This window comes from Otolemur garnettii, unplaced genomic scaffold (genome assembly GCF_000181295.1).
Source record: "Otolemur garnettii isolate 467f Iridium unplaced genomic scaffold, OtoGar3 scaffold00237, whole genome shotgun sequence".
Lineage (NCBI taxonomy): Eukaryota > Metazoa > Chordata > Mammalia > Primates > Galagidae > Otolemur > Otolemur garnettii.
The window spans coordinates 715,540-741,003 of NW_003852632.1; the positions used below are offsets into that span (position 1 = coordinate 715,540).

At 39.8% G+C, this 25,464-nt stretch overlaps 1 protein-coding gene across 1 annotated transcript in view; it reads right to left on the reverse strand.

The window, feature by feature from the left end:
• The window catches only part of SPIDR (scaffolding protein involved in DNA repair), a 533,511-nt gene that overhangs the window by 398,946 nt on the left and 109,101 nt on the right, over positions 1-25,464 (reverse strand).

The window sequence follows — 25,464 nt, forward strand, 5'->3', positions numbered from 1 at the left end:
TTACAATGTTGAAAAGCAGTGGAGACAATGGGAAACTTTGCCTCGTTCCTGATAGGAGAAATGATTTCAATTTAACTCCATTCAATATGATATTCGCTGTAGGTTTTATAGATGGCCTCTTTCAGTTTAAGAAACGTCTCTTCTATACCAATTTTCTTAAGTGTTATGATCATGAAGGGATACTGGATATTATCAAAAGCTTTTTCTGCATCAATTTAGAGAATCATATGGTCTTGTCTTTTGTTTATGTGATGAATTATATTTATTGATTTACATATGTTGAACTAGCCTTGGGACACTGGGATAAAACCTACTTAGTCATGGTGTATATTTTTTTTGATGTGTTGCTGGATTCTATTTGTTAGGATTTTGTTGAACATTTTTGCATCAACATTCCTTAGTGATACTGGTCTATAATTTTCTTTTCTTGTTGGGTCTTTTCCTGGTTTGGTGATCAAGGTGATATTTGCTTCACAGAATGTTTTGGGTAGTATTCCTTCTTTTTCTATATTTTGGAAAAGGTTAAGTAATATAGGTACTATTTCCTCTTTAAAGGTTTGGTAGAATTCTGACATGAAGTCATCTGGTCCCAGGCTTTTCTTTTTAGGGAGATTTTGTATAGTTGATGCTATTTCAGAACTTGATACAGGCCTGATCAACATTTTCACTTCATTCTGGCTAAGTCTTGGAAGGTGGTATGCTTCCAATTATTGGTCAATTTCCTTCAGATTTTCATATATCTGAGAATAAAGTTTCTTATAATATTCATTAAGGGTTTTTTGAATTTTTAAAGGCTCTGTTATTTCGTCTTTAACATTTCTGATCGATGAAATTAGAGATTTTACTCTTTTTTTCCTGGATGGGAAAAAAAACCCAACTTTTTGATTTATTGATCTGTTGTATAATTCTTTTGTTTTCAATTTCATTTAATTCTGCTCTAATTTTGGTTATTTCTTTTCTTCTGTGGGTTTGGGATTGGAATGTTCTTCCTTTTCCAGTTGCTTGAGATGTCCCATTAAGTTGTTAACTTCCTCTCTTTCCGTTCTCTTGAGGAAAGCTTGCAGTGCTATAAATTTCCCTCTTAGGACTGCCTTAACCATATCCCAGAGGTTCTGATAATTCGTGTCTTCGTTATTGTTTTCTTCCAAAAATTTGGTAATTTCCTTCTTGATCTTATCTCTGACCTATCTATCATTCAGCATACGGTTATTTAGCTTACATGTTTTTGTATGAATCTGCAGATTCCTGTTGTTACTGAGTTCAACTTTTATTCCATGATGGTCTGAGAAGATGCAAGGAATAATTTCTGTTCTTTTAAATTTGCTGAGGTTAGACTTGTGACCTAAGATGTGATTGATTTTGGAGTATGTTCCATGGGCTGATGCAAAAAATGTGTATTCAGTTTTGTTAGGATGAAATGTTCTGTATATGTCTGTTAAATCCAAATGTTGGATGGTTAAGTTTAAATCTAAAATTTCTTTGCTCAACTCCTTATTGGAGGATCTATCGAACATTGCCAAAGGAGTGTTGAAATCTCTGACTATGATGGAGCTGGAAGAAATCAAGTTGCTCATGCCTGTTAGAGTGTCTCTTATAAATTGAGGTGCATTCTGGCTGGGTGCATAAATATTAATAATTGAAATCTTATCATCTTAAGTATTATCCTTAACAGATATAAAGTGACCATCCTTATCCTTCCTTACTTTTGTAGGTTTAAAGCCTATTATATCTGTGAATAAAATTGCAACACCTGCTTTTTTCTGCTTTCCATTAGCCTGGAATATAGATGACCATCCGTTCACCCTGAGTCTATATTTACCTTTCAAGATAAGATGAGATTCTTGTATGCAGCAGGTACCTGGTCTGAGTTTTTGTATCCAGTCAGCCAACCTGTGCCTCTTTAGAGGACAATTTAAGCCATTCACATTAATTGAGAATATTGATAAGCCTGGTAAAATTTTGGGTATAGAGTTTTTCAAAAGTTTGATGGTCATTTTTAATCCTTTTGCCACTATGGAAGTTGGAATTTGATCAAAAGTTTCTGAGTGAGTTTACTTTTGTGGTGAAGGATTGTGCTGGTCATTATAGAGGATAGGTCTGAGATATCCTGGAGAGCTGGTTTAGTTATGGCAAATTTCTTCAACATGTGAATGTCATTAAAGTATTTAATTTCTCCATCAGAGACGAAATTCAGTTTAGCTGGATACAGGATCCTGGGCTGAAAGTTGTTTTGTTTTAGGAGATTAAAAGTCAATGACTACCCTCTTCTTCAGCAGAGAGATCTACAGTCATTCTAATAGTCTTTCCCTTGTAGGTTATGGTTTTCTTACATCTAGCTGCTTTTAAAATGTTTTCTTTCATATTAATTTTGGTGAAGTTAGTTATGATGTGCCTAGGGGATGTCTTATTCCAGTTGAGTCGTGCTGGGGTTCTGAAACCGTCTGCTATCTGAATTTCAGAATCTCTTGGGATATCTGGAAAGTTCTCTTTCATAATTTCATGAAGAAGAGCCTCTGTGTTTTGTGAAGCCACTTCGTCACCTTCAGGGATTACTATAAGGCAAATATTAGTTTTCTTCAAATTTTCCCAAAGCTCTCTGAATGATCCATTTTTGCTCACCATTTCTCTTCCTCTTTGAGCACTTGGGCGCATTCAGAACTTTGTCTTCAATGTCAGAGATCCTTTGTTCTGCCTGCTCCATTCTATTAGTGAGGGATTCTACTATATTTTTCCAGATCTTTGAGGGCTGCAAGCTCTTGCCTCAATGTGTCAAAATCTTTGGTCATTTTATCTTTGAAATCATTGAATTCTTAAGACATCTTTTGAATAATTCTTTGAAATTCTGATTCTGTCCTTTCCTCCATTCTTGATCTTATTTGCTATCCAGACTCTGAACTCGATTTCTGACATCTTAGCCATCTGTTTATGAATGGGATCTTCAGTTGCATCTGCCATATCCTTCCTTGAGGGGGTTGATCTACTCTGGTTATTCATGTTATTGGAGTTTTTCTGCTGATTCCTCCCCATGCTTATTTTATACCGTTTGGCTAGATGAGCAGATAAGGAGAAGTTGGGTAGGCAGCTCCAGGAGTAGTGATTAACTAGCCTTTTGCCCAAAGGCTGGGACTTTTGTCTGTACCTTTTCTCCTAGAGCTTTGCCAAGGACCTGTACAGTGCTACAGCCTGAGAAACTGGGGGCCTCCTTGGTTTGGTGGGGCTAAGTCACTCTGTCTTGTTTTCAGCTGGTCCCTGTAAATCAGTTACTCTGGGTTGAAGTCTCAGCTATGGAGAAATACCAGCAATTAAGTCACTACGCTCCCCAAAGGCAATAATTGGAAAAGGAAAATCACACCTTCGCACAACCACACACCCAGAGTATCATTTTGAATAGTCGTTGGGTGATTGGCTCAGTTCAAGAGGTCCAAATCAATTGTCCCAGTCAGCACTGTTGTCAGGTGGTGGAGTTCAAAAGGTCTCTGGCTACTAGATAACAGGAGTCTGCTGGCAGCTCAGGTCTGACCGGCTCCAGTGCTCCGTGAGGTCAGAAAGACCAACCCAGCAAATAAATTAGTCTGGGAAGGTTGATGCCTCCTTGCCCACCTTGCACCTCTGTCACACCCAGTCACTGGTAACCCCACAGGGCTGTGACCCAGTTCCCCCCACAACGAGCAGATACCCCAGGGGTTTACGCCTGCCTGAGTCAGAGGCAGATCTATGTCTCCTCAGCCAGGTCACTGCTCTCAGCTACTATCCAGCAGGAGGAGGTGAGGCCTGACAACCTTGGGTGCTTAATGGAGGCTGGGGCAGTTCACTCAGTTCCAGCCCCGCCCCCTGATTGATGTTGCTGGCAGAACAGCACACCTTTGCAGAGTTTGTTCCTGTCCCAGCCATCAGATGCTGCTTGAGGTGACAGAAACCATGACTCAGTTTCAGGCAGTGGTAGTAATTAGAGCTCTGAGCTGTCAGTTCTAGCCTCTGCCTGCCCACCTTTGTCTTACCTATGATCCACTGAGGGCTGGGTGTGTCTTAGCCACATTAAAGCAGTCCTCTGGCTCAGCCCCGCCCTGGGAGTATGCGGGCTTTGCGCATGCATATTCTAGCTCCTGCGCTCTGCCCAAGCTGTACCGCATCAGGAGGCCCTCCCTTTACTCACGTCCCAGATCTGTCCACCAGTGGCTGCCACCGGAGAAGGTGCCTGGCTTCCTCTGGTTGCCCAGAGATAGGGCGTGTCTGTCCGGGACAGCCCCAGGGGCATGAGCCTTATTGTTCCTGCTGCTGCTGCTTTTCTGCGCCTGGGGGCACTGCCGCCACTCCTATATGGTTCCCTCTCAGCTGACTGTCCTCTTCTTACTCCCGTGCCACAGAATCAGCATAGCTGAGCAAGGGCTCTTCCCCTGTCCATGCCTCTCGAGAAAATACCCAAGAATCTGGACTCCATGGGGAACAGGCTTCCAGACCTCAGGGTGAGAGTGGAGGGGAGTGCTGGGTGTTCAGAGTTGTAGGTAGAGAATATATACAGTTTTATACAGTTTTATGCCTGACAGGAGAGTGCCATGGCATCCTAGTATGGGTAGGAGGTCCAGTTTTTAGAGAGTCTCTCATGTGGGATGGAATAGGAGGATCTTTGAACCCTGCTCTCTTGTTTACATGAAGCCCTTCTCATGGGGGAGGGGACCCCTATCTGCTTGGCAATGGGTTTAGTACCTTTTGTTTGTATCTTTGGGGTTGTAGCACATCTCAGCAGGGTTGATGTGTGTTCTTCAACCTTCTTTCTTGGTTCTGCTCCAAACCATCGGCTTAGTTGCTGAACTTATGTCTTTTAACTCTCCTTCTGGACTGGAGCCTCTGTGGAAAGCTGGCTGCAGTCTGCTATCTTACCTCCCTCCTCCTAACAATTCTTATTAGGGAGAGTTTGAGAATGCATTAATTCAGAGGTTAGTTGCACCAACTGTGATGGGCCTAATCTCAACAACCAGCCCTGTGGGCATTGAGGTCTTGGAATGTTTGTACTCTCCGAGACTTGGCCACCATTTCATCTAGATAGTCTATACACACAGTGTGGTTTATGGTGAACTCCTGCTTTCCTTTTGGGAAACATGAATTGCTCTCAGTAATTGTGCTCAGTCATGCAGGCATTATGTACCTACATGAAGGAACCTAAATAAAAACCCTGACTTCTAAAGATCAAGTGAGCTTCTGTAAGGATAACACTTTGCACATGTCACTACTGTGCAGTGCCACTGGATGAGAACTCTCAGAAGCTTGTGCCTGGTCTCCTCCGGCTGCTGGTAGTATATCTTTTGCCGTTGCTTACTTTGCTGTGCCAAACCATAGCCATGTGCATATCCACCTCTGGGTTTTATGGTTCTTTGTAGCAAATCAGCAAATTTAGGGATAATCTTGGGGACCCCAGACACATAAATGTAAATGATTTTATTAAGTTAAACACAGTCCCCCATCATTTGAGTATAGTAAAAGGTAATAAATAGTCTATATAACTCTGATAACCAGGTATGGCTGGATACATTTTTAAAAAATGACTTATGTTCAGGACTTAGATATATCAATTCTCATCTGTGGAATCCACTTAAGGTTAAATAAATATGGCTAGAAAGCAAATCATTATCCAGAACAGGGTCAGATATTTTTCTATAAATATAGTAAATATTTTAGCCTTTGTGGGCCACTTAGTCTGTCACAAATACTTAACTCTGCCATTGTAGTGTTAGAGCAACCAAAAGTAACACATAAAGTAAAAAGTACAGCTAGATTCCAATATTTTTATTTACAAAGACACAGGTGGGCATGCCAGATGTGGCCTGCAAGCTATAATTTGCCAACCTCAATCCAGAACAATGAAGCATCAGTAAAGATAATTCTAAGATTTTTTTCCCCTCATCACTCAAAAGTACCTTAATATGCCATAATAAAACCCTAATGTTCAAATCATCTATATTAGAAGTATAAATGAATTTTAAAATTCAAGTTACTATGTATTAGTACCTACTACAATCTTGGCACACCACCAAATGTGGGAAAGAAAAAATATAAGTGTGAGACTTTTCCACTGGGACTGAGAGATTCCAGACCTGTTGATGCTGATTTTATTATGCTTCATAACAAATTACCACCAATTTGGCAGCTTAAAACAATACCCACTTATTAGCTCATAGTTCTGTAGAAACTTTATCTGGGCAAACAGAAGAGGCCTACACAGGCCTTCTAAGACTAAAATCAAGGTCCTAGCTGGGCTGCCTTGTCTTCTGGAGCTCAGAATCCTCTTCTAACCTCACACGGTTGTGGCAGGATTCAGTTCCTTGTAAACTGGAATCCCTGTTTCCTTGCTAGCAGTCAGGGGGGCTGCTCTAAGCTGCAAGTGGTATCTTTGAAGCCCTGTGGAGGGAGGGAAGATATTGTAGAAAGAACCTGCATTATTGTTCTCATTCCCTCTCAAGCAAACTCCCATGTTAAGATAGCAGAAACAGCCCTAGATTGTCATGTTTAAAAGGCACCTCACACAGGGTCTGGTGCCACATGACATCCTTCATCTTCTAAGCCAGCTAGTAAGAAGCAATCTTTTTGCTGTCCAATCCCTGTACAGTTTCTACAACTGGCTTATACAACCAAAAAGCTTAAAACATTTAATTTACTCAATAATGGAATTCAATGTTGGTCAAAGAGGAACTCAAAACACGTCTAACATCGTAATGCCCCTAAAAAGGAACAGTGAAAGATTTTTATAAGTCTGTTTTCCTAGAAAAAAATTCTATCAAAGGCCACGTAAGATAACAGATTTCCCAGGACTGATAAAAATTCCCAGGAAAACTGGACAAGCATTAACATAAATCTTAAGCATTCAGGTAATGCAGAACTTTGAATAAAGTCACATAGAGAAAGCTTTTCTATTGTGCTAAGTTCTTAATACTTGTAAGAGCCCTAAATCTATTCAAATACCTTTCTTCATTATCCACAAATTACTGATTTAATGAAACTACCTTAAAAGAAACCAAAATAACACATTTCTAGTAGCTTAAGCATATGGAACAATTAAGATCTATTTCTTTGAAGGCCCTTCTTTTGAAAAAAAATTGTTATTTTTGTTTTCTTAATAGCTATTAGCTCTTGGCTGGGCATAGTGGCTCACACCAATAATTCTAGCACTCTGGGAGGCCAAGGCAGGTATATTGCTCAATGCTCAGGAGTTTGAAACCAACCTGAGCAAAGCAAGACTCTGTCTCTACTAAGAAAAAAAAGAAAAAAGAAAAAAATTTAACCACATGGGGTGGTGGGCACCTGTAGTCCCAGCTATTTGGGAGACTAAGGCAAGAGGATCTCTTGAGCCCAAGAGTATGAGACTGCTGTGAGCTATGACACCACAGCACTCTACTCAGGGTAACCGAGTGAGACTCTGTCTAAAAACAATACAAAACAAACAGAACAAAACAAACTATTAACTCTTGATCTATTTTACTCATTTTTTAAAAAGAATAAAATTTCTAAATTAAACAAAGCAAAACAAGAGAATCACATGCCATTTGATTAATTTGATGCATCTGGAAAGTATCTACCAATTCAGCTGGCCTTGACTGTTAATATTTAAATGTTATCTGTTTTTAAATAGCATTTCTTAAAATAGAAGACTCTGTCTCCTTGATTAAATTAGGTATAACTGGTTGCAGAGTGGTCCAGAACAAATTAGAAGATTAAAACTCAGCTAAAAGTGAGGACAGCATCTAAAAAGCTAAACTGTTACAAAGAGTGCTGGGTGGAGACAAACAGGAAGGTATTCTCTCGTCCTGACAGACATAGAAAAGTAGGAAAACAAAAGTCAGCCTATATGTATCTGATAAAGGGCTAATAACCAGAATCTACAAAGAACTCAAACAAATCAACAAGAAAAGTACAAACAACCCCATTTATCATTGGGAAAGAGACACAAACAGAACTTTTCCTAAGAAGACAGACAAATAGCCAACAAACACATGAAAAATATTCATTGTCCCCAATTATCAGAGAAATGCAAACCAAACCTACCCTGAGACATCATCTAACCCCCATTAGAATGGCCTATATCATAAAATCCCAAGGTTGCAGATGCTAGCATGGATTGGTGAGAGTGCAACTAATATAGCCTTTTTGGAAAGAACTATGGAGAATCCTTGAAAATCTAAAAGTAGACCTTCCATTTGATCTGGAATCCCTTACTACATATCTACCCAGAAGAAAAGAAGTCATTTTATAATAAGGACATTTGCACTCAAATGTTTATAGCAGCTCAATTCACAATGACAAAGTTGTGGAAACAAGTGCTCGTCAATCCATGAATGAATTAATAAACTATGGTATATGTAAACCACAGAATACTATGCAGCTATAAAGAAAAGATGGAGACTTTGCATCTTTTGTACTTATCTGGATGGATTTGGAGAACATCCTCCTAGGTATCACAAGCATGGAAAAGCTAGCATCTGATGTATTCAACACTAACATGAAACTAGTATATGAACAATTATAGGCTCCCATGAGAGAAAAACACAATTAAATTCAAAAAGGCGAGAGAGGGTTCTCACTTAATGGGTAACAAGTACTGGTAAATGGTACACCTCCTGGGGGAAGGACTCAACTACAACTTGGACTTTACCTAACAAAACGTAACAAAGTAACTTAATCATATATTTAGAAATATAACCAAAATGAGATGATTGATACAATTATTTCTAGCTAGCAAAGTTTAATTGCTTTTGAATAGAGTCTTTGTTTAAACATTAAATGTTTAAATGGGCAACTAGGGATATAAGGCAAATAAGGCTTTAATGAAACTGGTTTCTATTATGCTATTTTAATATCCTAGAGAAATGTCAGGTTCATCTGTTTTATTTTCTTCTAAAATCCTTTTTGACTAATTTTTTCCACATCTGTCTCTAATTCTATTGTTAAAATTTCATAGTTGTACGAAAGGAAAAAAATGAACCAGCAGAAACTGTCACCACACCTCAAATATGAGAAAACAAATTAACCTAAAGGAGCATATGCCAACAGGTTAAGGAAAGTTTAATTTTCATTAAAAGAACAAAACAAAACAGTATCATAGGATTACTGAGATTAATAGTAGAACTTTATAAAGTAAACCTCAAGGGTCAGCACTTACCACAACTTATTTCCTAGGCCTATGCCCTGGATATTTATTAACAACTGAAGGTCATTTTCTTTTGTGTTTTACTTATTATTTCAGACTATTACAGGGAAGCAAATGCTTTAGTTATATAAATTGTTTTTGTACAACTTGAGTCAAACGTCTTTTTTCTTTTTTTTAAGACAGAGTGCCACTTTGCACCCTTGGTAGAGTGCCATGGTATCATAGTGCATAGCAACCTCAAACTCATGGGCTCAAGCAATTCTCTTACCTTAGCCTTCCCAGTAGCTGGGACAACACCCAGCTATCTTTAGAGAGGGGGTGTCTTGTTCTTGCTCAGGCTGGTCTTGAACTTCTGAGCTCAGGCAATCCATCCTCCCATAGTGCTGAGATTACAGGTGTTAGCCACCATGCCCAGTATTGAGTCAAACTCTAAGAGTGTTCATCACCCATGCACACTGTACCCATTAGGTGTGAATTTCTCCTCCCCCACACCTGTTCGATTTCTGAGAAGTGTAATTTCCATATGTGCACCTAAATGTTGAACAATTAGTTCCAGTTAAAAGGTGAATACAAGTAGTATTTTTCCAATCTTGTGACACCTCACTTAGAAAAATGGTCCCCAGATCCATTCTTTTCAATTCAGAATTTTTAAACATGGATGTTCAGCCAGAATACTAAATACTTTCAACATTACCAAAGATTAACGTGAGTCCTTTGGAAAGTTTAAACTGTAACAATTTGGGCCTTCCACTAAAACCTTCCCTAATTTGCAAATCAATGAAAGGATGAACTGGCTTTGAATCCATGGAAAATCACTAAACTGGTATCCATAGAACACATACTCTTAAGCCTCCTCTTTATTTATAAAGAAAGCACTGGCTTTTTCTTTATAAATAAAAAATTTCATCTAGACTATTATCACATTTTAAACTTTGAATCTAAAATATCTTGAATGCATGCCTCCCTCATATTGCCAAAAGTCTGGCTAATTACTAATGTATGCTACCACATACACAATCTTCTCATGATAGGTAAAACTTTGCTCAGGTCAGAACTGTTGAATATATCCTAAATAAGACTTACAGAAGTCTTATTAAAGATTTATTAAAGTAGATAGTCTCTACTTTTTTTATTTTTGAGACAGTTTCACTTTCTTACCCCCAGTACAGCACTATGGCATGACAGCTCACAGCAACCTCAAACTCTTGGGCTCAAGTGATCCTCTTGCCTCAGCCTCCCTACTAGCTGGGACTACAGGCACCCATCACAACATCTGGCTATTTTTTAGACATGGGGTCTCACTCCTCCTCTTGAACCTGTGAGCTCAAGCAATCCACCTACCTCAGCCTTGCAGAGTGCTAGGAGTATAGGCATGAGCCATTGTGCCCAGCCCTCTACTTTTGTTTGACATAAAGATCAGCAATTTAGGAAAATTTGTCTACGAAATTTTTGACAAATTTGATTTTTTGTTAATTTAAGCTTTCCAATTAAGCAAAAGTGGAGATCATTATTTTTTAAAGTAGCAGCACGATATGAAATATTACTTCTCAGATAAACTGAAGATTTAAAAAAAAAAGAGTTTTATCATATCAGTTAAAGAAAATATCATAGTAGTGTGCTCAATATTTTCATGTTTACCTCCATTTTCCAGTTGGGCCATAAGTTTGAGAATTAAAGAGTAAGTTCTTGAAGACCCTAATTCTAATCCTAGCTAGCCCTATTACTTCCTCCTTTTCATTTCCTTCATGACTAGCAAAGTAAACTCCTGCTAAGAATTTTGGGCATTGTGACCTATTAGTGGTACAACCTGAACAAGTTTTTTAACCTTTCTAAGCCTCAGTATCTCCAACTACTGAAAAGGGTTAATAAAGTGTATTCCACAAAACCATCATGAGGATTAAAAGAAAGGCTATAAAAAGCATAACAATGTTGTTAAGGATGGGGCAGTGTCTTGTCTCACCCCTAATGCCCAGCACTGGTAGCACTCATCAAACACTGATTACATGTTCACCATGAGCCAGACATTATTCTAGGCTAGGAACAAAAGATAAATAAGGCTGTGTTCCTTGATCTTAAGAAACTATAACATAGAAGGAGGAACAGAAAAACAAACACATCAGTAAAATAGTTACATGTGCTACCATACATATGGTACATGGGAGGACTGAGTTTCGAGGCACAGAGGTTGAGGGGAAGTCCCCCTAGAAGAGGGAGAAGATGTTTGACAGTATGGGGCAGAGGTTATGAAGAAGAGGGTGCTCCAGGCAAAGACAACAGGAGAAGCAGCAAGATGAAAGAATGAACAGTCCAATGTTTGGAGAGCTATGATGTGGCCAGTATGGCAGGCCCAGAAGGAAAATGATATGAGCAGTCATGCTAAAAGGTGATTAATTCATCCCAAAAAATTCTAAGCAGAGGATTTCTAGCTCAGCAGGTAGAACCTAGACATCTATTGAGTTAAGCAGCCTCTGTGTACCACAGGCTTTATCTTCATCATCTATTTTGATCCTTACTAATGAGATAGGAATTATTACACCCATGTCACAAAGAAGGAAACTACCATGACCTGAATGTCGATGTTTCCTCCTTGCCCCAAATCCATATGCTGAAATCTAATTCCCAGTGTAATGGTGTCTGTACATTGGGTCTTTGGGAGGCATTAGGTCATCAAGATGGAGCCCTCATGATGGGATTAGTGCCCTTACAGGAAAAGTTCAGAGAGCTAACTCACTCTCTTTCTGCCACCCTTGGATACAGAAGTCAGCAGACTCCACCAGGAGAAGGGCCCTCACCAGAACCAGGCCATGTTGGTACCCTGATCTCTGACTTCCCAGCATCTAGAACCAAGAAATAAATTTGTGATGTTTATAAGCCACCTTGTCTATGTACTTTGTTTAGCAGCCTAAACTAACCCAACTCAAAAGGTTAAGTAATTTGCTCCAGGCATGGAGTTAGTGAACACTGCACACCAACCTGGCCACCTGAGCCTAAGTTGTCCCTGTTCAACTCATGTGATCTGTTTTCAATTTTTTTGAAACTTCTTTGGATCACAACAAACATTTCACCTGGAAAGGTGCTGTTTGTAATTGAAACAATAATTTCACAAAGCAGCATCTAGACTTTAATGATTTTCATCTCTTCCCTTAAAAAAAAATTTAAAAAGCTCTACTTGTAGTATTCAAAGAAAACTCATTAGCAGTCCTGCAGCTGCTTATACGCCACACGGTAAGGATGGAGAACCTGCCTCTAGGTTTTCCCGGGATAGGGTCTTGGTGGAGGTCAGAGGCAGAAGCTGGAGTGCAGGCAGCCAAAGGGAATGAGAGAGAACACATGACAGATAACAAACCTAGATGGCTATCTGAAGGGGCTTTGCTTCAAATAGGAGCAGAAAATGAGGCAGGAGCTGTGGGGAAGCGTGGGCAAGGAGAGTTTTTATTCTTTAAGTTTAACATGGGAAAAGATCTCTCCCTATTGTAAATTTTTATTCTTTCTTTTAAATTTAACATGGGAAAAGATCTCTCCGTATTGTTTTCAAACTTAAATAGAAAACAAATAGTTTGGCCTTCAAGGCCCTCATAATTTTCTAATCTCACTTCCTGCTGCTTTTCCATAAAAAAAAAAAAAAAAAAAAAGGCTATCTCGATATATACCTAGCAGAGGAATTATAGGATCAAATGGCAGATCTATTTTTAGTTCTCTAAGTGTTCTCCAGATGACTTTCCAAAAAGGGTCTATTAGTTTGCAATCCCACCAGCAGTGTAGAAGTGTTGAAGTGTTCACTTTTTGAAAAGACCAAAAGTTACACTACAATACAGATATTTGTACCAGAATGTTCATTGCAGCCCAATTCACAATTGCTAGGACATGGAAGAAGCCCAAGTGCCCACCAACCCATGAATGGATCAATAAATTGTGGTATATGTACACCATGGAATACTATGCAGCCATAAAGAAAGATGGAGACTTTACCTCTTTCATGTTTACATGGATGGAGCTGGAAAATATTCTTCTTAGCATGGAAAATATTCTTCTTAGCAAAGTATCTCAAGAATAGAAGAAAAAGTATCCAATGTACTCAACCCTACTATGAAACTAATAGTTAGCTATCATAGGAAAGCTATACACAATTTTAGCCCAAAAATACAGGGAAAAGGGAGAGGAAGGGGTGGGGAGAGGGGAGGATGGGGGAAGGGAGGGGGACTGTTGGGACCACGCCTATGATCTATCCTATAAGGGTACATGTGAATCTTTCCAATGTGGAATATAAACGTCTTAACACAACAACCATGAGAATGACATGAAGGCTATGTTGGCCAATTGGATGAGAATATCTCAAATTGTATATGGAAACAACACAATGTACCCCATGATAGTATTAATGTGCACAACTACTATTTAATTAAAAAAAAAAGTTATCTCAACAATACAAAATCACTGAAGTTTCGCCAGAAAACCAGTTTTTTTTTTTTTATACATTGTATATTTTTCATATACTATTTCTTTTAGCTGGAGTGCCCCTCCTCTTCTCTGCCCACATGGCCAGCTCACAGACTTTGCCTGTTAAGGAAACCTCCTACCCAGCATTCTGTTATGAGAGAATGTGAACGCATTTCTATATCTGCTCTCACCCATGGAAAGCTGGTCACCACCATATATTATACCATTTCTATTAATACTATTGAATTTCTATGGGTTACAGCTATTTGTATACATGTCTGCCCCTTCTTTGAGACTGTGAGCACCTTGAAAGGGTTTTTGTATTCTTGGCTCCAAGCCTGGCATAGAGAAATCGACTATGTGAGAAAATATGAAATAAATAAATCTTGGCCACATCACTTACCATAAACTTCTGTACATCTGACCTATAAATAACAATAGTAAAACAATTTTTTATTTCATGTTATAGTTTTCCCTTATGTGTTGTGACCCCTAGAAGCAACTGTTCTGAGCAGCAACAAAGGGGAAATAAATTTTGCATCACTTCTGCAGTTGATAGAGAAGGAAACTGAAGAGGTTCCTTCTGCCTTATGAAAGCAGACAGATTTCTTTCTTCATTTGATGTCACACACAGAAAAAGACCATCCAGAGACCAAGATGAAATTTATAGACACTACTCAATCCACAGTTAATTGTTCCTAATCTATTATTGCCCACAAAACCATCTTTTCAAAGATAATCATAAAACCAAATCCTGCACAGAAAAGATGAGATTAAACAGTACACAAAGACCTGAAGTACAGAAAACAGGAAAGAACAGAAGATGAAAGAGACAGAAATTTCTTTTGATTCTGTTAAAGAAAAAAACTCCTATGATGGGGATGGAAACCAGATCCCTTAAAAAGTAAAAATAAACAGACAAACCAAAAACTTCACTGTTGGAAATCAATTTGGCAATTCAATAAATCAATTTGTGGAATTTAGTATGACCACAAGGGAAAACAGCACTGGATCGTAAGGTCTATTTTAGACTGTGGGAATAATTCATCTCTAGAGAAGTCCTTTCTGCAAAGCAGCCTTTTCATAACTGTCAGCCAGAACCCAACTGACCGCCATGACACAGCAGTCCAGAAGTGTGAAGCTCATGTAGGGATGGCCAACTGTGGCCTCCTGCTGGACTTTCCCAATCCACATGATGATGAAATAGCCATTGTTACAATGCACTTACAGCTTTAGATAAAAACATGGGCACCTAAAGACAGAAGTGGCCCAAGAGAGAAGCACCCAGTAGGAATTTGTTCCTACAAAGGAAATTACAGTTTCTAAGATGAAGAGGAAGTAAAGAGGGAGAATAAGTGTCTCAAGGACTTGAGAAAATATTGAAGAAACTGCTTGTGGTCTCCAATGCAGTTAAAGCACTATCAGTTATCAAAACTTTAACAATGCTATTTGGGGTAGAGCCAGCCCACAAAAGACAAAGCACATCTATGTATCCTCTGTTCTGTAAGTAGCTGCCTCTCTCCTTACTATTTGTAGAAATCTTTTCTGGAAAAAATATCTGATAATGATACCTACGTAAACAGACACAGGGGAAGAACCCTCTCCCTCACCTGCTGCTCACACTGTGAGAATCCTGGTCATGTTTCTCTTCACAATACCCTGTGGTGCCCTTTCAGATACAAACCCACCTCTAGTAAGCTTCCAGTGTTTTGTGTAGTAAGTGGCTAGCTTCTCCTAAAGTTGTTTCATTTCTACTTACCTAGGAAATATATTCTAGTCACAGAGAATACATTACCAGTCATTTCTTTAGCATTATAGCTATCATGTTCAGTTTGTTACAACTTTCAAAATAAGGACTAAGGAACCTTTGGTAAAAGCTGTGTCTAGCTCTTCTCAAAGTTATCTGTAGACATTTGAACTTCAGGAGAACTTCATATCTCACCCACTTACTATCCTTTTCAATTTTTAAAAATTCTTAGCCCAGAATTCTTTTCCTGATGTTTATAGATATTAACAGAACAGACCTCCTCCATCATTAAACAGAAAAAATAAGTGTTGCATGTATAGTTTATAGTCAGTAATACAGTTAATAGTGGTATTAACAAGGAGAGTACTGTAATTGTTCATAGAAGACCACACATGACTTTCTTTTCCATAGGTTAACCAACATCAACCACTTCTGCACAAAATAAGAACTAATGTGTGGAAGGTGAGCGTGAAATTTTGTGCCCACATGTTACTTTCCTTTCTTCTCATTAAAACCCTACACATTCACCTCAGCAAGAAGACACAAGGCTCCAAGAATCTGCTTTTTATTCTAATTACCAAAATCTTGTTTCAGTATTCAGTATTTCACTGAAAACCATCTGTACTCAGCAGTGGAGTCTCTCAAGCAAAAATCACTTTTTTGACCTCTCAACTCAAGACTCACCTGTGACAACGTATCTATTGGCACCCGAATCTTGCACTTCTCTGCCTCCAGAACTTAGAAAAATGAATTTCTGTCATTTATAAGCTCCCACCCCCACCCCAGTCTGTCAAATTTTGTTACAGTAGCCCTAAAGGACTAAGACAACACATGTCACCCTACAATTTCTAACTTGGCTTTTGAATCACTGTGCTCTCAAGACCTCCATCTTCCCTTCTTTCTTCTTGCTGCCTTTTTTCTCCAACTAGAACAGATGTCCTCAAACTACGGCCCACGGGCCACATGCGGCCCACTGAGAACATTTGTCCGGCCCTCCAATGGTCTGAGAGACAGTATACTGGACCCCTGTTTAAAAAGTTTGAGGACCCCTGAACTAGAACTTCAAAATTCCTCCCTTACCTTCATTCATCTAACAAATACTTGCTGAAAACCAACTATCTGCTAGATGCTTGTTATCACAACAATGAATAAAGCTCAGGCTGGTTATGGACACAGGTGCTAAGTGCTACGGAGGGAGTGGAGAGAGCCACTGGGGAGGGAAGGAATGAGGGCTAGTGGTAGAATTTTTTGCCAACCATTTAACTTCTTTCTATTCTCATATTCTTACTATCCTAAGTGTGTGGGTTTACAGAATGGTCCACACTACCTGCACTCTTCAACTGCTGTTCCCAAACTCTGCATTAGTTTTCTACTGCAGTGTAACAAATTGGCGCAAATCTTAGTGGCTTAAAGTACACCTGTTTATTAGCTCACAGTTTTTCAGACAAGAAGTCTGGTGTGTTTTAACCAGATCCTCTGCTCAGGATATCACAAAGCCAAAATCAAGGTAGTGGTGGGGTATAGGAGAAATATTCAACTCCTAGTTCATTCCTCACACTGGTGGAATGCAGTTCCCATGGTTATGGGACTGGGGTCTCTGTTCCCAGCTGCTGTCTGCTCTGAGCTCCTACACCTGTGGGCCTCTCTATCTTCAAACTAGCAGCAGCAAATACCTCCCGCTTTGAATCCCTTACTTCATTGGCTTCTCATCTCCAGGCCCAGATTTAAAGGGCACAGAAGGTTAAGTCAAGCATTCCAAGGATAAATTTCCTTTGCAAAGTCAGCTGTGCCATATAACAAGACCTAATCATAGTAGTAAAATCCATCCTATTTACAGTCCCAGGAATTACTCAATGTACAGTGAGCACTGGTGATATTGGAGGCCATTCAATATTCTACCTACCATAGTTCATAAAGGAAACACAAAGGCATGGGTGGCTCACGCCTATAATCCTGGCACTCTGAGAGGCTGAGGCAGGATTGCTTGAGCTCAGGAGTTCAAGACCAGCCTGAATAAGAATAAGACAAACAAAAAAAAAAAGGAGAAAGATTAGCTGGGTGTGGTGGCACATGCTGGTTTGAAAATGGAGAGGCTGAGGGAGGAGGATCACTGGAGCCTAAGAGTTTGAGGTTGCAGTGAACTAGGATGAGGCCACTGGACTCTAGCTTGGACAATGGAGCGAGACACCATCTCCAAAAAAAAAGGATAATGCAAAGACTTGGCATCGAGAAAGAATTTTATAGCACTGATAGGGTACTTGGGTTCTCTCTCTATAATGTTTTTATTTTACAGTCCTGGGAGTGCAATAATCCAAAATTATAGGCAACTGGAATCTATGGCTCTATTAGCCTTAATCCACTCATCTTTACAAAATATGACATTTATATCTGAATATCTCATACAACCTCACATGATAAAGCCGAACTAAGAACCTTTCCCCTTCACAGCTTTCCATTATATTACCAAGCTGCCAGTACTCTTAAATTTTAGCCTTTCAATGAATATTTATCATTTATTCTATGTTCTCTTCTATAATAAATTGAACAGAAACTATTAACAATTCACCAACAAATCTTAACTCATCCCTTCTCTCCATTCTCAAATATATGGGTCTTACAAATTAAGTTTGTAATCTCATCCTAGAAAAACTATGTACTTCACTGCTGAACATCATTATGGTCACCTTGGAAGCATGCTCCTCAGGAAGCTATGCACAAACGCCAGCACCTAGATCACCTTTTAGAGCAATCTGTAACTTTTTTCTGGAATGGCCATCCAAGCTGTTGTCATAATTACCCTTGATGTCCTAATTGTCATCAAAATGTCTTCCTTTCAATATTTCTTTTATCTTTGTGTAAAGAAATAAGTCACTGGGGGCCAGCTCAGTTGAGCAGGGAGGGTGTTCCTATACAGTTACTTGTTTACTGGCTAAAAACTCCCTCATAGACAGCACTGTGTGAGCTGGTGCATTGTTGTGCTGCAAGAGCTGTGAGCTATTGGTGAAAAGTTTCAGTTAAGATTTTCCTAATTTTTTCTCTATCAATGCTTACTTGGTCTGATATGCTTTTCACAGTTGGAAGACAATTTTGATGCATAATTCAACAAAGTTTTGGAATGTTTTCATCAGTTCTGCTCATTAATTACCACCCTGACCTCTCTTCATTAGTAATGCTCTCTCTCCCCTCAGAAAAATGTTTAATCCGTTTGTATACAACCATTTTCTTTCTTTTTTTCTCTTTCTTTCTTTCTTTTTCTTTTCTTTTTTTTTTTTTTTTTTGAGACAGTCTCAAGCTGTTGTCCTGGATAGAGTGCCGTGGTATCACAAGCTCACAGCAACCTCAAACTCTTGGGCTTAAGCAATTCTCTTGCCTCAAGTAGCTGGGATTACAAGTGCTGGCCATAACATCTGGCTATTTTTTGGTTGTAGTTGTCACTGTTGTTTGGCAGACCCAGGCTGGATTTGAACCTGCCAACTCTGGTGTATATGGCTGGCACCCTAGCCGCTGAGCTACAGGCGCTGAGCCATACACAATTATTTTCTTCATGGCATCATTGTCAAAACTTGGACTAACACAGCCTGATTTCACTTTCACTCTTGTCAAGTTTAACAAGAAATTTATGGATATGTTTGTTGCTCTAATTCAAGTTCTGACATCCTAGGAACATTCTAGCAATGGCACACAAAACACACAAAAACAATAATGAATGCCTCTAGGCAAGACAACACCACATGTTGACATGAGCACAACTGTGAGTCTCTGATATGCCAAGGTTATGAAATCTTACTGAGTACGTGCAGGGCCAACATAAACACACAGAGACAAGTTCACAAACTTAATTGTCAGATTTTGTACTCTGTGTCTAGAACAAGATCATTAGAAGCACTGATCTCCTAACCTGACCTCCCTGCCACTTTCTTTTCTTTCTGTCTTTGCACATGCTCACTCCGCCCTACACAAACCTATGAGGAAAATCCCCACTGCTGTGCTCAATGTTCTCCTCTTCAGGAACCACAGCAGCCCCTAAATCTCACAGTGACCATCAAAGCTCCTCACCCCACACCCCATGCCCCTGGGCCAAACTCATACTTCAAACCTCACTGCCCAATGCCACAGCACTCTTTGTCTCATGGATACCTCACTTCCTGGCTCTCTCTGGCCTCTGCTCTAATGGGCTGACATGCCCTATTCTGGAAGAGTCAGCTCCATGAAGACTTTCTTCATCACCCTCATTCCATACCTGCTTTGCTGCTTGCTGTCCTCTGACCCAGGCCCCCTGGTATTGCCTTTATCTTGCTCTGGCTTCCGATAACTTTTTAATATATGTATTTTACATTTCTTACCATCTTAGGAATTCTGTGTGCATCTGTGTGTGAAAAGTCAGAACACATATTCTTTTCTTATTCCATAACATCTTGTGAAACACACACAAGAAACGAAATGAATATTTCCTTTTCCTTTTTTCTACAACCCAATCTATACCTCTCAGTCCTGACCTTTCCCCCACTTTAAAAATCTCTTTATCTTTTTTTTGCCTGGAAGAGCAAAGTCTTTAGAGGCTAATAAAGTAGGCCATCCACCCTGGTCTCTGCTCGAATAGATTAATAGTGCAATAATAGCCCAGAGTTATAAATAAGTCAATTTATTTAATGTTTAAATTAAACAATATTTAAGACTCTTAAAATGGATGGTGCCCGCAGCTCAGTAAGTCGGGTGCTGGCTGGCAGGTTGGCAGGTTCGAACTCTGACCAGGCCAGCTAAAAAACAATGACAATTGCAACAACAAAAAACCCAGGCATTGTGGCGGGTGCCCCCAGCTACTTGGGAGACTGAGGCAGGAGAATCACTTAAGCCCAGGAGTTGGAGGTTGCTGTAAGCTGTGACACGATGACATTCTACCTAGGGTGACAGCTTGAGACTGTATCTCAAAAAAAAAACTCTTAAAATGAGAATGGAAAAGTGATTCTAGGAAAAGAAACCTCTTCTTTTGAACACTGAAGACATACAGAAAGAGAAGTTTTATAGTAGGGAAAGGTACAGAAATTGGAAAAAGTGTGTTTTCACATGCAAAAGATGGGAAACAATATGAATGTCCACCCACAGAGGGGACAGCTAAATGGATGAGTCCCACTGGCTGGAAGGCTACAGCATGGAGTGTGACAAGGAGCCCTTCTTCGTGTGTCTCCAGGGAAAGACCCAGGGGATACTAACATGCACAATGACCCATTCATTTAAATCTCTGGAAGAACTCAGTAACAGTGTTTGCCTATTGAGGATGAGGACTCTGGGTAGATGGTGATAGGAACAAGGAGGTTTCCGTGCTTCTTCCTGCTGTGGACATGGAAGGAGCCCAGGCAGAGCCCCTTTGCAAGTGCAGAAACAGAAAAGAGTCAATCACAGCTTGTTATAAAAGTCAGTGCCTGGGAAGGAACTTGATGCTTCCACAGGAAACATGTGTACATGTGTAAGGATGACTCTGCCTATCCCAGGTTCTCTGGTGAAGGAAACAAACCATGCAGATCTTACTGTCCAGACACTTTCAGGCTCTCCCTTTCACTAGACGCTGTGGAGCACACAGTATGAGGAGGCACAGGAGGATAGGCCACAGGTGTGTAGAGAGGAGAGAGGGCAGGCGGGGGCTCCACTGCAGATCACAAGGCCTGTGTTACTAGACATGCCAGTAGGAAGACTTTCAAAGACATCTATGGTATTTTAGAAACTCAATCAAAGTCTGTTATAACTGAAAGACACTAAATGAACAAAGGGTATATTCTGAATGAAAATTCTATTTGTGAAGTGAGGAGAAGCTGGGGCCTGCCAGCTGGTGCTGGAACAACCAAGCAGACCTAATTGACTAGTGCAACAAGCCCCTCACTCAGAGGCAGACTCCACATCTTATATGTAAAAAAATTTGCACTAAAGTTCTAAGACCAAAAACACTGCTTCAGACAATAGCCAGGGTTGTTCTGATTGTTTTGATCCAGATTAGGTCAATGTGAAGGCAAAGGCTCTGCAGGTAAACTTCAACTGGGAGATCCCTGGAGGCTCCAGCTCCAGAATATGGGTCAAGGACACGGAAGTACTGACAGAACACCAGGCTCACACTAACCCTCGGCTTGACATCCAGCAGGGCAGAAGCCAAGCAAGAGTTTGAAAGAGGCTGAAATCAGTTTCAAGTCTATCCAGGATAAAATATGACCAGTTACTAAGCAAAATGTACAAAATATTCTTATCAAGAACCAAATGCTTTATTTCCAAGTTAACTGAAGAACAATACTTTTATAGGAACAATATAAAGACAGCTTATTTCCCCCTGTCATCTTCTCTGAAACAATGACCAAAGCACATTTAGAACAGAGATTCTGACCTTCAAATGAGTACAGACCCACTACAGAGATACCAGCCAACTTCCTGCATGTCCCCAAATAGCTTGCAGATCTTAAAGGAAGAGAATGATTTTCCTTAACTATCACCAAATAAGAGAGAAAAAAATACAAAACAAAAACCACCTAGATACAACACTGACAGCAGTTCACCACACCCTCCTGACTACCACCACACCCATGGAGGGTGAGCTCCATGGTCCTGAATTCAACTGTAGCACTACTGCACACTCCTGCTCTCTGGACAGCAAAATCAGAAAGTGAATGTTCTTTCTGTCTTTTTTTTTTTTCTTAAGACAGAGTCTCACTTTGTTGCCCTAGGTAAAGTGCTATGGCATCATAGCTTATAGCAACCTCCAACTCTTGGGCTCAAGCAATCCTCTTGCCTCAAATTTTTCTGTTCTTGTATTTTTAAGTAGAGGACAGAGTCTCGCTTTTGCTCAGGCTGGTCTTGAACTCCTAAGCTCACTTGATCCCCCTGCCTCGGCCTCTCAGAGTGCTATGATTACAGGTGTGAGCCACTGCATCCAGCCAGAAAGTATTTTTTAAAAAGCATGGTTTCAGTAACAACTATGGCTCAGAATGTAAACATATGGAAAGCAGCCATCCAACAAGCTTTATCCTCTAGAGAGAACCATGAGAGGCTGGGGCAGGAGGAAAGGAAACTAGGAGACTAAAAGTCCAAACTGTTCTACATCATTTGAAAGAAAAAAAATAGCTTTAATTTCTATGCCTTTTCTTCCCTCAGAGATGCATCTGCCATATGAATTTGCCTAGGGGACTCCTGCAGAGATTACTGTGACATGATCCCTCCAGCTTACTGGGCTTACTCATTATGGCTGGACAGCTGGGCAGACCACTCGAAGGCTGGACAGGATTTGGTCAGGACAAGACTTGCTCTGTACTGGGAGATCTTGGCCAGAAAAAGAACATGATAGATGAGTGTTCATTATTTTTTCTCTTTATGTCTTTGTGTGCCTGATTGATTCCATTAGAACAAAAAGAGTGAAAACACAAGGTATGTTGTAGAACTGGCAGAGGCCTGACATGGCTAACATGTGTGGTGAAAGAACAATGGCAGGAAATGCTGGAGATGGCGCTGAGTCTGGGTCCTTCATGCCAGGGCAGACGCGACCAGGGCAGCATTTTGGGCCATGGAGAAAGACTCGTCAGCCCTGACTCCCAGTGGGAACACAGCAACATGTGGGGACAGCATTTGATCCCACAATATATCACAATACTATGAAGCTATGTAAAGATGACAGAAAGGGTCTTTGGGCACTATGGAGGGCAGAGTCACACATATCAGACTTGCTCAGGCTGCAGCACCACAGGCCATTTCTAGGACGACACTCTGAGCCTCCATTGTGCTGACAGTGCAAAGGAGCATGCTGCATGCACGTGCAAACACACATGACTTCCTTAGCATCCGCTTCCACATCTGCTAAGCTTAGCACCTGCACTTCTACTCATGCCATCAATATAATACCCTGGAGCCACTCTGACTACTCCTCCTGTTGTCAAGGAAGATATGCAAGCATGTGGGCTGGACAATCACACCAAAGGGCAGGCAGGCCAGGAGTACATATGGTGGTCCTGCTAACTAAGGGTCCCTGAATTCTTGATTTTATCAGGAAGGGCCTGCTCTCCCAGACCATATGAAGCAAATTAACACATTAACTTCCATGTGAGTTATTTAACTCACAGTAGTTTGGGTCCAGGTCTCCTGAAGCATATAGATCTGGTGGATAGCCAGGGAAGTCCACAGCAGCATGCCTGCCCTCTATAAAACCTTGGCTCATTGCCCTAGCTGTCAGTTGACAAGTCTCCCCCACCTTCTTTCACCCCATTCCTGCCAGCCTGCCCAACCACACCGCCTATGCTGCACTGTGTTCTCTGATTACCATAATTCCAATCATGTGCTTCCCTTGAACGTTTGTCCAGTGGCTCTTGGGGCAAATGAAATCAATATGATAGTATGTGGCGATGTGACACTACCTAGGGGGTACGATTCAGAGATCATCATCTAGGACCACCCAAGGTCCACTCCAGACACAACAAAATACTTGTATGGAATGCCAAAAGACTCAATTCACAGAAATAAATCCAATAAGTATGTTATGAGTCACACAAAACTCATGTGTTTTGCAGTGTAAAAATTGATTCTAGTACTATATGAGTGGCATATAACTCACACAGAGAAAAAAAATAACAATTTTGGTAGCTGGGCACCATCTTTGATGCTGGCAGTCTTGGTTTTTTGCTGGTGTTGCTGCTGTGAGGATGGCAGATGGCAGCAGTTAAGAAAACAGCAAGATGTGGCAGCTAGTGGGAGTCGGGGATAGTGTCATCGGTTCAGTAAAGTTTCTGTTCTCTGATTTGAGGATATTTCCAGCCTGAAAAATTCCTGGAAAATTGACTAGTATTAAGTATGAGTAAAAGGTGCCCACTTTTTTTAAAGTTTTGATTTTAGTTTTGTCTTGGATAGTATTTGGCAAGATTTAGCCTAGAAATTATGTAGTATTTAAGAATCAAAATTTCTTTGTTACTGGGCTGGTTTCAAAATTCAGAACTCATTTCTATGTATCAAGATAGTTTTTTTTGTTTTTTATTTGATTTTTTAAAAATTCTTAAATGGTAAATGTACCATTGTGAAATGAAATTTCAACTCCGAAAGTTCATCCTTTTACTAAACTGGAGTAAATGATAATTACAAAGTCTTTAGCTATAGCCATCCATAGTAAAGAATTTGCAACTAGGTTGCATAAGCAAGCCTTTGTAGGGCCAATATGGAATGGCATGCCAGTGTCACTGGTGTTGATATAAAAAAAGAAAAAAATCCTCCCTTAGATAGAAGTTTTCTTGTTGACAGTACCAGTTTAGAATGGCTATAATGCTGCTCTGCCTTCTACAGCTTGCTGCACCACTCTGTAGTTACTCTATAATTATACGTTTCTACCTTTTTTGGTTAAACACTCCCTGATGATGATGGGGATGATGATAATGATATATATATCCATATTATACACATTGATATACACGTAAAGAATTTTCTTTCATCTTTATTTTGTGGGCTGAGCAAAATTTAAAGTAACAACCTCATGATACTTTGGTATAAGAATAACTTCACTGTTTTTATAATGAATCCAAATCTAAAGGCTTTTGTCATGTATTTCAAAAGGGGAAAATTATCCAGATGTTTTATTACTACACATTTGTATATATGTGCATGTGTTTGTTAAAGCCAGTTAGTATATATGTACATTACATACATAAAACATTTTATATTTTTACATACAAGTATGCTTTTATTATACAGATAATAAAGATGGGGGAAGGTTTCTGTTTATTTCTTAATAGGTGAAGAAATCTTGAACCAGAAATTGAATCTTATTGAATTTTAATGGGTCTTTTGTTTGTTTTTTAATTATATTATTTGGCTATGGAAGATGGATCATTTTGTTTATTTTTATTAAATCATAGCTGTGTACATTAATACTATCATGGGGTACAGTGTGCTGTTTTTATATGTAATTTGGAAATTTTTCATCAAACTGGTTAACATAGCCTTCATGTCATTTTCTTAGTTATTGTGTTAAGACATTTGTATTCTACATTTAGAGAGATTCACATGTACCCTTATAAGATGGACCATAGGCGTGATCCCACCAATCACCCTCCACCCATTCTCCCTCCTCCCCTGCCTCTCTCCTTTCCCCATATTCTTGGGCTATAATTGGGTTATAGCTTTCATATGAAAG